We start from the raw sequence: 11,841 nt of genomic DNA, 5'->3' as shown, positions 1-11,841 counted from the left end.
CTGGTAATACTCTCAGAGTGACACTCTTATCATGCATTCTGAGAGTTAATTCTCCTTGCTCTACGTCTATGATAGCCCTAGCAGTGGCCAAGAACGGTCTCCCAAGTATGATGGAGTCACTTTCATCCTCATCTGAATCTAGAACCACAAAGTCTACAGGGTATATGAATTTGTCCACCTTGACTAGAAGGTTTTTAATTACACCCCTGGGGTATACCATTGACTTATCTACCAGCTCTAGAGACATCTGTACCGGTTTAACTTCCCCTATACGCAGCTTTTTCACCAAAGAGGAGGGAATTAAGTTAATACTTGCTCCTAGATCGCACATTGCCTTAGTGATGGTTAATTCCCCAACAGTGCAAGGCAGCAAGAAGCTCCCGGGGTCTTCAAGCTTAGGAGGAAGCCCTTTTTGAATCAAAGCCCTGCATTCCTCAGTAAGCAGTATGGTCTCTTTCTCATCCCAACTTCTTTTCTTGTTGATAAGCTCCTTCAAAAACTTGGCATACAGAGGCATTTGCTCAAGTGCTTTAGCCAAGGGAATGTTGATCTCCAGCTTCTTGAAAGTCTCAAGGAACTTATGAAAATGTTGGTCCTTAGTCTCTTTGCTGAATCTCTGGGGATATGGCAATGGAGGTGTGATGCTCTTTCCCACTTGCTGCTGTCCCTGAATCACTTCTTTTGAACTGTGTGGCTGGTTGTTCTTCTCTTTGAGTTTCTCAGTGCTCTTGTTTGGCATCACAACTTGATCCTTGGCTTCATCTGCCTTTGTTTGCTTTTCATCTTCTATTGGTCTTTTGCTGCTCTCTACTTGCTTCTTTGTAGTGTCATTGTTGCTCATCAATGTTCTCCCACTCCTTAATTGTATCGCCTTGCATTCTTCCTTAGGATTTGGGATTGTGTCACTCGGCAGTGAGCTTGAAGGTCTCTCAATAGAAATCTTCTTGGAGATTTGCCCAATCTGCCTCTCTAGGCTCTTCATGGAGGCTTCATGGTTCTTTGTGGTCATTTCTTGGTTCTTCATCATCTTTTCCATGAGCATCTCCAGATTAGTAATCCTCTGAGAGTCTTGTAAAATTGCTTGGTTATGGGGTGCTGATGGTTGATGGTAAGTGCTTTGGTTGGTAGGTTGGTTATTGGATGGATAATGGTTAGAGTTGGGGTAGTTGTTTTGGGGTTTTCTGTAGGGATTTTGGTTAGTCTGCTGTTGGTTGTGGTTTTGGTTGTTTCTTGAGGTGTTCGAGTTTGAGTTCTTCTGCCATGGTTGTTAGTTTTGGTTGTGGTTATCCCCCCATCTGAGGTTTGGGTAGTTCTTCCAGGATGGATTATAGGTATCACCATACACCTCATTTGAACCTTGGTTGTGCATATACTGCACTTGCTCTTGTTGTTGTTCCTCTTGGTTCTCCTCATTATGCCCCCAAGGAGTGGTTGGTTGGCTTGTGGCACTCACTGATGCTACTTGTAGGCCATCAATTCTTTTGGCCATTTGCTCAAATTGTTGCTAAATCTGTTGCTGCATCATTTTGTTTTGAGCTAAGATTGAGTCCACTCCTTCTAGCTCCATTACTCCTCTCCTTTGTGATGGTTGGTGTTGCCTTTGATGCGCAAAGAAATACTGATTATTAGCCACCATGTCAATAAGATTTTGAGCTTCTTCTGCAGTTTTCATCAGTTGCAATGATCCTCCAGCTGAGTGATCAAGTGCCTCTTGAGCCTTTAGAGTGAGTCCTTCATAGAAGTTCTATAGCTTGTCCCACTCAGTGAACATTTCTGGTGGACATTTCCTCAGCAGAGCCTTATATCTCTCCCATGCCTCATACAGATTTTCAGCATCCAATTGCGTGAATGTCTGCACCTCAGTCTTCAACCTGATGATCTTTTGAGGGGGGTAAAACTTGGCAAGAAACTTGCTCACCAAATCATCCCAAGTGTTAATGCTTTCCTTCGGAAATGTTTCTAGCCATTGAGTGGCCTTGTCCCTGAGAGAGAATGGAAATAACAACAGCTTGTATATGTCAGGGTGCACTCCATTGCTTTTAACTATGTCACAAATTCTCAAGAAAGTGGATAAATGTTGGTTTGGATCCTCCAATGGTCCTCCTCCAAACGAGCAGTTGTTTTGGAACAATATGATGAGTTGTGGCTTCAGTTCAAAGTTATTTTCATTGACATTAGGGGTGAGAATGCTGCTTCCACAATGTCTAGCATTTGCAAAAGTATAGGAGGCCAATACTCTTCTCTGTTGCGGGTTATTGTTAACCCCTCCTCCTGGATTAGATGGATCTCCTTCCATCTCGTGATATTCTTCCTCAGATTCTTCCTCTCCAACAATATTTTTCCCTCTTTCAGCTCTTCTTAACCTTCTAAGAGTTCTCTGGTCAGTTTCAGATAAAACAGGAGTGGCTCTCCCTGTACCTGACATACAAACAAAACAAAAGAAACACCACCAGTAACACTTCAATCTATTGCTAGAATGAAGTTTTAGTTAGCTTAAGCAAAATTTCAAACAGTTAGTGTGTCAGTCAAAAATTAAAGAAACAGAAAAGAAAAAGTGCTTGATCTAGATCTCCACTTCACTTAATCATTGTCAATCTATTTCAATCCCCAGCAACGGCGCCAAAAACTTGATGTGTATTTTCGGAAAACGAATTCCAAACACATAAATCTCACCGGCAAGTGCACCGGGTCGCATCAAGTAATAATAACTCACGTGAGTGAGGTCGATCCCATAGGGATTGAAGGATTGAGCAATTTTAGTTTAGTGGTTGATTTAGTCAAGCGAATCAAGTATTGGTTAGGTGATTTGTGATTGCAGAAACTAAATTGCTTGAAATGTAAAGGGAGAGGGGTAGTTTGCAGAAAATTAAAGAGCAAAGAAAGTAAATAAGCTGAATCTTAAAGAACAAGTAATGTAAATTGCAGAAACTTAGATTGCAAGAAATGTAAATGGCTGAATCTTAAAGTACAAGAAATGTAAATTACTTGAATTATAAAGGGAATTGGGAAGTGGGTTTGCAGAATTTAAACAAGGAAAAGTAAATTGCACTAAACTGAAAAGTAGAAGAAGAATTGAATTGAACCGGATCTAAAACGGAAATGTAAATGAACTTGAAAAACATTAAACAGAGAATCTAAAATGAAAACTCTAGATCTCAGGACCCAAGAGACTAGATAACCGAGTCTAGATCTCAATGCCTTCCTAGATCCAAATGTAGAATTCAATTGCAAGAAATAAAGAAAAGTAAATTGCAGAATGAATAGAAGAAGAGGCAATGAGCAGAAATTGAAATTCAATTATGCAGAAAGTTAAACAAGATCCCAAGGTGAGATTGAAACAGAAGTTCTTCAATTCTTCACCCAAGATCCAAAGCAAGAAAAGTAAAGAGTGCTAAGCAAGAACAAGGAAGAAGAGAGATCAATTCTCCTTTCCAATCCTCTAGAATTCTAAAGCAACAATTCAAAAATGTAAAGGTGAGCTCTCTACTGTAAGTCTGTAAAAATTCTCCAAGGAAGCTCCCTGAAAACTTAAATCCTAAGCTATTTATACACTTTCTTCAAATGGTCTTCAAGCCTTGAATTGGGTCTTTGCTCTTGATGGAATTGGGTTGATAAAAGCCTCTGTTGATTGCTCTTGGAGTTGGAGAGAAACCCATTGTGAACCGGGCCATGAATCGTAAAAGCTTGAGTCAAAGTTTGAGGCAAACTTTGGCTCAAGCTTTTCATATCAGCTGCCCCCTTTTGCTGCTACCAACGTTTGGGCTAAAGTTTGAGGTCAAACTTTGAGCCAAATGTTGGGCCTTCTTGTATGCCTTGTGGCACCAACGTTTGCCAAAAAGTTTGAGGCAAACGTTGGCGCAAACTTTTGCTCTCCTGGGTGTGTTGATGGTGGTGCCAACATTTGCCAAAAAGCTTGAGGCAAACGTTGGCGCAAGCTTTTTCTCCCCTGGGTATGTTGGTGTGGCGCCAATGTTTGCCAAAAAGCTTGAGGCAAATGTTGGCGCAAGCTTTTCTCCTCCAGGGTGTTGGTGTGTGGCGCCAACGTTTGCCAAAAAGCTTGAGGCAAACGTTGGCGCAAGCTTTTGCTCCATCCAATGTGAATTCACTCTTCCAAAAGCTTGAGCTAAAGTTTGAGGCAAGCTTTTGCTCAAGCTTTTTGTTCTCTCTTGCTCCTTGCCCTTTCTTCTTTCTTCAACCTTCTTCAAAGCTCTTTTCACCTATCATCAATCAACCAAACACATCAAAGCTATGCTCAAAATCATGAGATTGTTATTCTTTCATAGTATATGACAATTATAGCACAAAATCTCATGAAATTGCATTAATTCTTCCATGGTTGATTGAATCAAAGGAAACATGAAATTCTACTCAATTGGCTTACTTATGGCTCAAGAAAGTGCATAAAATCAATTGAAAACAAAAGAAAAAGACTAGTGAAACTAGGCTAAGATGACTTGTCATCACTCCTCCTCTCTTGTGGATTCGGCCATGATGGTCAATTCAATGGCCTTGCACTCTCCTTTTGGATTTTCTTCTGTATTGCTTGGGAGAGCACTAGGAGGGGTTTCAGTGATCTTCTTACTCAGCTGGCCCACTTGTGCCTCCAAATTTCTAATGGATGACCTTGTTTCATTCATGAAACTCAGAGTGGCCTTAGATAGATCAGAGACTAAGTTTGCTAAATTAGAGGTATTTTGTTCAGAGTTCTCTGTCTGTTGCTGAGTGGATGATGGAAAAGGCTTGCTATTGCTAAACCTGTTTCTTCCACCATTATTAAAGCCTTATTGAGGCTTTTGTTGATCCTTCCATGAGAGATTTGGGTGATTTCTCCATGAGGGATTATAAGTGTTTCCATAGGGTTCACCCATGTAATTCACCTCTGCTATTGCAGGGTTTTCAGAATCATAAGCGTCTTCTTCAGAAGATGCCTCTTGAGTACTGTTGGATGCAGCTTGCATTCCATTCAGACTCTGAGAAATCATATTGACTTGCTGAGTCAATATTTTATTCTGAGCCAATATAGCATTCAGAGTATCAATTTCAAGAACTCCCTTCTTCTGAGGCGTTCCATTACTCACAGGATTCCTCTCAGAAGTGTACATGAACTGGTTATTTGCAACCATGTCAATGAGTTCTTGAGCTTCTGCAGGCATTTTCTTTAGGTGAATGGATCCACCTGCAGAATGGTCCAGTGACATCTTTGATAACTCAGACAGACCATCATAGAATATATTCAGAATGGTCCATTTTGAAAGCATGTCAGAAGGACACTTTTGGGTCAGTTGCTTGTATCTCTCCCAAGCTTCATAGAGGGATTCACCTTCTTTCTGTCTGAAGGTTTGAACATTCACTCTAAGCTTACTCAGCTTTTGAGGGGGAAAGAACTTGGCTAAGAAAGCCTTGACCAGCTTATCCCAAAAGTTTAGGCTATCCTTAGGTTGAGAGTCCAACCACACTCTAGCTCTGTCTCTTACAGCAAACGGGAAAAGCATAAGCCTGTAGACCTCGGGATCAACCCCATTGGTCTTAACAGTATCACAGATCTGCAAGAATTCAGTCAAGAACTGAAAAGGATCTTCAGATGGAAGTCCATGAAACTTGCAGTTCTGCTGCATCAGAGAAACTAATTGAGGTTTCAGCTCAAAATTGTTTGCTCCAATGGCAGGAATGGAGATGCTTCTTCCATGTAAATTGGAATTAGGTGCAGTAAAGTCACCAAGCATCCTCCTTGCATTATTATTATTTTCGACTGCCATCTCCTCTTTCTGTTCAAAAATTTCTGTAAGGTTGTCTTTGGATTGTTATAATTTAGCTTCTCTTAGTTTCCTCTTCAGAGTCCTTTCAGGTTTAGGGTCTGCTTCAACAAGAATATTCTTGTCCTTACTCCTGCTCATATGAAAAAGAAGGGAACAGAAAATAATAATAAGGATCCTCTTTGCCTCAGTAGAGAGAGGTTCCTTTGTGTGAGTAGAAGAAGAAAGGGAATAAGAGTGAAGAAGAATGGATAATCCAAACACAAGGGTGAGGATAGGAGCAGAGATATGAGGTGAGGAGAAGTGTTAGTAGATGAATAAATAAATAGAAGGAGATGAGGGAGAGAAAATTTCGAAAATTAATTTTTGAAAAGTTGATGATTTTCAAAAATTAAAGGAGAATTAAAATTAAAATTTAAACAATTAATTAACTAAAAAGAATTTTTTTTTTGAAAAAGAGGGAGATATTTTCGAAAATTAGAGAGGGATAGTTAGTTAGGTAGTTTTGAAAGAGATAAGAAACAAACAAAAAGTTAATTAGTTAGTTGAAACAAATTTTGAAAATCAATTTTTAAAAGATAAGAAAATAAGAAGTTAGAAAAGATATTTGAAAAAGATAAGATAAAAAGATATTTTTGAAAAGATATGATTGAAATTAGTTTTGAAAAAGATTTGATTTTAAAATCACAATTAATGACTTGATTCACAAGAAATCACAAGATATGATTCTAGAACTTAAAGTTTGAATCTTTCTTAACAAGTAAGTAACAAACTTGAAATTTTTGAACAAAAACATTAATTGTTGATGATATTTTCGAAAATATGATATAATAAGAAAAAGATTTTGAAAATATTTTGAAAAAGATTTTTGAAATTTTCGAAAATAAATAAAAAATGGAAAAGATATGATTTTGAAAAAGATTTTGAAAAAGATAAGATTTTTAAATTGAAAATTTGATTTGACTCATAAGAAACAACTAAATTTTAAAAAGTTTTGAAAAAGTCAACTCAATTTTCGAAAATTTATGAGTGAAAAAGGGAAAGATATTTTTTTGATTTTTGAATTTTTAATGAAGAAAGAGAAAAACATGAAAAAGACTTAATGCATGAGAATTTTTAGATCAAAACAATGAATGCATGCAAGAACACTATGAATGTCAAGATGAACACCAAGAACACTTTGAAGATCAAGATGAACATCAAGACTTATTTTTGAAAATTTTTAATGAAAGAGAAACATGCAAGACACCAAACTTAGAGATTTTCAATAATTAGACACTTAACAAGTTAAAAATGCATATGAAAAACAAGAAAAGACACAAAACAAGAAGATATGAAGATCAAACAAGAAGACTTACCAAGAACAACTTGAAGATCATGAAGAACACTATGAATGCATGAATTTTCGAAAATTTTTTGAAAAATAAAAATATGCAATTGACACCAAACTTAAAAATTGACTCAAGACTCAAACAAACAACATAAAATATTTTTTTTATTTTTTTATTTTTTGAAAACCTATAGGGAAAAAGAAGCAATGAATTCACAATCCTCAATCAAGATTCCAGGAATCATACCAGGTTAGTCTAAAGCTTGATGGCCAGCCAAACTTCAGCATACCATTTTGAAACTTTAGAATTCATTCTCAAAAATTTTAAAATAATTTTTGAAAACAAAGGGGAAATTTTTTTTTTGAAAGATTTTTGAAGAAAATTATTTTTTTTTGAAAATAAAATGAAAAAGAAAATTACCTAATCTGAGCAACAAAATGAACCGTCAATTGTCCAAACTCGAACAATCCCCGGCAACGGCGCCAAAAACTTGGTGCACGAAATTGTGATCCCTGGTAATGGCTCCAAAAACTTGGTGCTCTAATCTTAATTCATAATTTGTCACAACTTCGATACAACTAACCAGCAAGTGCACTGGGTCGTCCAAGTAATAAAACCTTACATGAGTAAGGGTCGATCCCACGGAGATTGTCGGTATGAAGCAAGCTATGGTCATCTTGTAAATCTCAGTCAGGCGGATATCAAATGGTTATGGAGTTTTTGAATAATAATAATAAATAAATAGAAAATAAAGATAGAACTACTTATGTAAATTATTAGTGAGAATTTCAGATAAGCGTATAGAGATGCTTTCGTTCCTCTGAACTTCTACTTTCCTGCTATCTTCATCCAATCATTCCTACTCCTATCCATGGCAAGCTTTATATAGGGCATCACCGTTGTCAATGGCTACATCCCATCCTCTAAGTGAAAAAGGTCCAAATGCTCTGTCACAGCATGGCTAATCATCTGTCGGTTCTCGATCATACTGGAATAGAATCCATTGATCCTTTTGCGTCTGTCACTACGCCCAGCACTCGCGAGTTTGAAGCTCGTCACAGCCATCCCTTCCCAGATCCTACTCGGAATACCACATACAAGGTTTAGACTTTTCGGATCTCAGGAATGGCCATCCATGGGTTCTAACTTATACCACGAAGACACTAATAACTCGGACTCGGTCCCCTGTATTAGATATCCAAGAGATACCCATTCAATCTAAGGTAGAACGGAAGTGGTTGTCAGGCACGCGTTCATAAGTTGAGAATGATGATGACTGTCACGATCATCACATCCACCATATTGAAGTGCGAATGGATATCTTAGAAGTGGAATAAGTTGAATTGAATATAAAACAGTAGTACTTTACATTAAATCATGAGGAACAGCAGAGCTCCACACCTTAATCTATGGAGTGTAGAAACTCTACCGTTGAAAAATACATAAGTGATAAAGGTTCAGGCATGGCCGAATGGCCAGCCCCCATGATCTAAGAACTAGACGTCCTAGGATGTCAAATACAATAGTAAAAAGTCCTATTTATACTAAACTAGTTACTAGGGTTTACAGAAGTAAGTAATTGATGCATAAATCCACTTCCGGGGCTCACTTGGTGTGTGCTTGGGATGAGCTTGAAGTTTACACGTGTAGAGGCTTCTTTTGGAGTTGAACGCCAAGTGGTAACGTGTTTTTGGCGTTCCACTCTGGTTCGTGACGTGTTTCTGGCGTTTAACTCCAGACTACAGCATAGAACTGGCGTTCAAAACCCTTTTGCATCGTCTAAACTCGGGCAAAGTATGAACTATTATATATTGCTGGAAAGTCCTGGATGTCTACTTTTCAACGCCGTTGAGAGCGCGCCATTTGGAGTTCTGTAGCTCCAGAAAATCCACTTTGAGTGCAGGGAGGTCAGAATCCAACAGCATCAGCAGTCCTTCTTCAACCTCTGAATTTGATTTTTGCTCAAGTCCCTCAATTTCAGCCAGAAAATACCTGAAATCACAGAAAAACACAAACTCATAGTAAAGTCCAGAAATGTGAATTTAACATAAAAACTAATAAAAACATCCCTAAAAGTAACTAGATCCTACTAAAAACATACTAAAAACAATGCCAAAATGCGTATAAATTATCCGCTCATCAATTATCCCACTTGAATATGGTTTGCTTGAGACGGATAGCCAACTTAGGGAACTTTGTAGGATGAAGCGTAAGAGAAAAAGGTTTTGTGGTTGGCATTGCAAATCAAGGCTCATTATGGTTGATGCATCAAACATGAAATATAAAGGTTGGAGTAGTGCTCAAATAGATGGGTCTAGGAGGATTGTTGGCCACTTTATTGATAATTCACCTTACTTGCCACCCGGATGGATTAATGATGATCAACTTCAAGACGTGTGTGAAAATAAAGTGTGGGATCCCGGATTACAAGAAGAGGATCAACTTTGGGAGCCCCAAGCTTGTGAAGAACTCCATCAAGATTTGGCTAACACATGATAATTCTTGGGGCACCATGGAGAACCAAGTATTGGTGGGAGTTCTAAGAAGAATTAAAGCACAAGCCACCTCGAGAGGAGCTCCCCATAATTCCAACTTAAGGACAATAAACAAAAGTGCTAGGTGGGAGACACCCCACCATGGTAATATCTTTTCATTTTCTCTTTTGTAAATATTGGTAGAATTAGTTTAATTTCATGTTTAGATTAGTTAGTTGAGTTTATTTGGTAGTCTAGTGTGTTAAATAAGGTTTTAAGGTGTTCTGGTAGCTGTTTGGAGGTTTGGAATGCTTGGATTGGTGCAAAAACATAGAAAAAATTTTGAAAAACAGGGCACTAATCCACGCGTACGCGTGCCCAAAGAATTTTTGACCATCCACGCGCACGCGTGATTCACGCGTACGCGTGGATACCAGATTTTCACCTCCCAGCCAAGGACCTGAGAGTTGCGCGAACATCGCGCGAGCACTGTGCAAAATGCGCACACCAACCCACGCGTAAGCGTGAAGGACGCGCGCGCGTCCTCTCTCTGGTTTGCCATGCACGCGTACGCGTGACCGACACGTACGCGTCGCGTCCATTGCACCATCATCCACGCGTACGCTTGGATTCCCTTATTTCACTACACTTCTCATCCTCTCCTCTTTCCATTTCTTTCCTTCTCCTTTCTTCTTCCCTTCTCCTACCCCTCATCCAACACTTCCAAACACTGTTTATAACCAATTCTTTTAGTGATTAGTTAATTGTTTAGTTAGTTTACTTTTCATTTAATTTTTTCTATTTTTTGTTATAAGTGTTGGATTATTAACCTTGTTTACTATCTCTTGCTGTTGATAATTGATAGGACGTTAGTTTAACATCAAATTTTGTTGACTTCAATTGTTGGATTCTATTGTTGAGGTCATATTTTGCTACTTGATTTTGAGTTCTTCATGCTTACCTTTTGAGAATACCAAGTGATTAGAATCGCCTTCGAGCTTGTAACTCTTCTTGAACTGCATGATTTGGCCACCATGTAATTTCAATCATTTTCCTCGATTAGGCAAGTTATTGATGGTGGATGTTGTGCATTTATCTTACTGCATTGTGCCTCTTGATCATATGCATCCATATACTTTTGGCTTGAATGCTTTCATGCTTCTTTATTACTTGTTTGGTTGACTAAACCCACAAGTTTAAAGTATCTCAAGCACACTAGGATGAGTGAAATGCATGTTCCTTTTTGTGTAATTGTGAATTGAGCCTTTTTATGTTAGTGTGTTTTAAACTGCGCAATTTAGAATTCACACACCTATTTGTCATTAAGGTCACACTAATTCACTCACTCAATTATAGTGATTACTACCTCATTTCAACAATGTATGCTTCCTTGCTTTTGTATCTTCTCATCTTATGGTGTTATTTTCTATTTTTCATGATTAATACACCACAAGCAAAAATGGAAGCGGAACAAAAAACATGCAGCAACCGGTTGATCTACCAGCTGAAGGTAGCATTCCGGAGAGTCGCCGTACCCCCTTGCTCATTTTTGAATGCACCGAGGACGGTGCAAACTTTTAAGTGTGGGGAGGTCGTCCGACCGATCGGCGCTTTTGAGTGACAAATTTCTAATCTCAACACTTTTGCATTTTATTCTAGTCTTTTAGGATTTTTACTTGCATTTTCTTATTTTGCATATGTATACATAATAAGCTTAGTCAAAATAATGAAATTTTTCAAGATTTCTATTTATAGGGCACCAATTGATTTGAGTGAAAACTTTTCATAGAACTTGCTTAAATTATATATATTATGGATCATATTTTTGAGCTAAGAACACACAACCTAGTGAGTTTTGAGCCTAATGGTGTGGTTACATCTTATAACCACTTATTTTTCCTTCTTGTGTATATTATTCTCTTTCTATGATTGTAATCTTTGATTTGTTTGATTCTTTATGTCCATTATTTTGTGTATTCATGCATTTATATGATTGAGGCCATCATTTCATTTAGCTCACTTACCCAAATAGCCTTACCTTTTATCTTCCATTGTTAGCCAATTTGAGCCTACGACTAACCCACTTGTTCTTAATTTAGCACATTACAAGCCTTGAAGCAGAAAACAATAAATGTCCTCATTTGGATCTTTGATTAGCTTAGGCTAGTGTGTGTGTATCATTCAAGTGTGGGAAAACTTGGGACATTGGGTGAATAAAAGGGTAGTTTTGTATTTTTGTTGAAAATATTGGGAATTGGGTGCATGCTCATGTATTAATCAAAT

At 38.0% G+C, this 11,841-nt stretch overlaps 1 non-coding gene across 1 annotated transcript; it reads left to right on the top strand.

Annotated features, from left to right (window-relative positions):
* The first annotated feature begins 5,252 nt into the window (after nucleotides 1–5,252).
* On the top strand, nucleotides 5,253–5,360 carry LOC148553840 (small nucleolar RNA R71). Its single transcript, XR_015893770.1, has one exon. It is a non-coding gene; the product is annotated as a small nucleolar RNA R71 (small nucleolar RNA).
* The last annotated feature ends 6,481 nt before the right edge of the window (nucleotides 5,361–11,841 follow it).

The sequence above is a fragment of the Arachis ipaensis genome, chromosome B7, assembly GCF_059453495.1.
Source record: "Arachis ipaensis isolate K30076 ecotype BB chromosome B7, ASM5945349v1, whole genome shotgun sequence".
Taxonomy (NCBI): domain Eukaryota; kingdom Viridiplantae; phylum Streptophyta; class Magnoliopsida; order Fabales; family Fabaceae; genus Arachis; species Arachis ipaensis.
The sequence above is the reverse complement of the archived record's forward strand: the minus strand, read 5'-3'. Positions and strand labels throughout refer to the sequence as shown.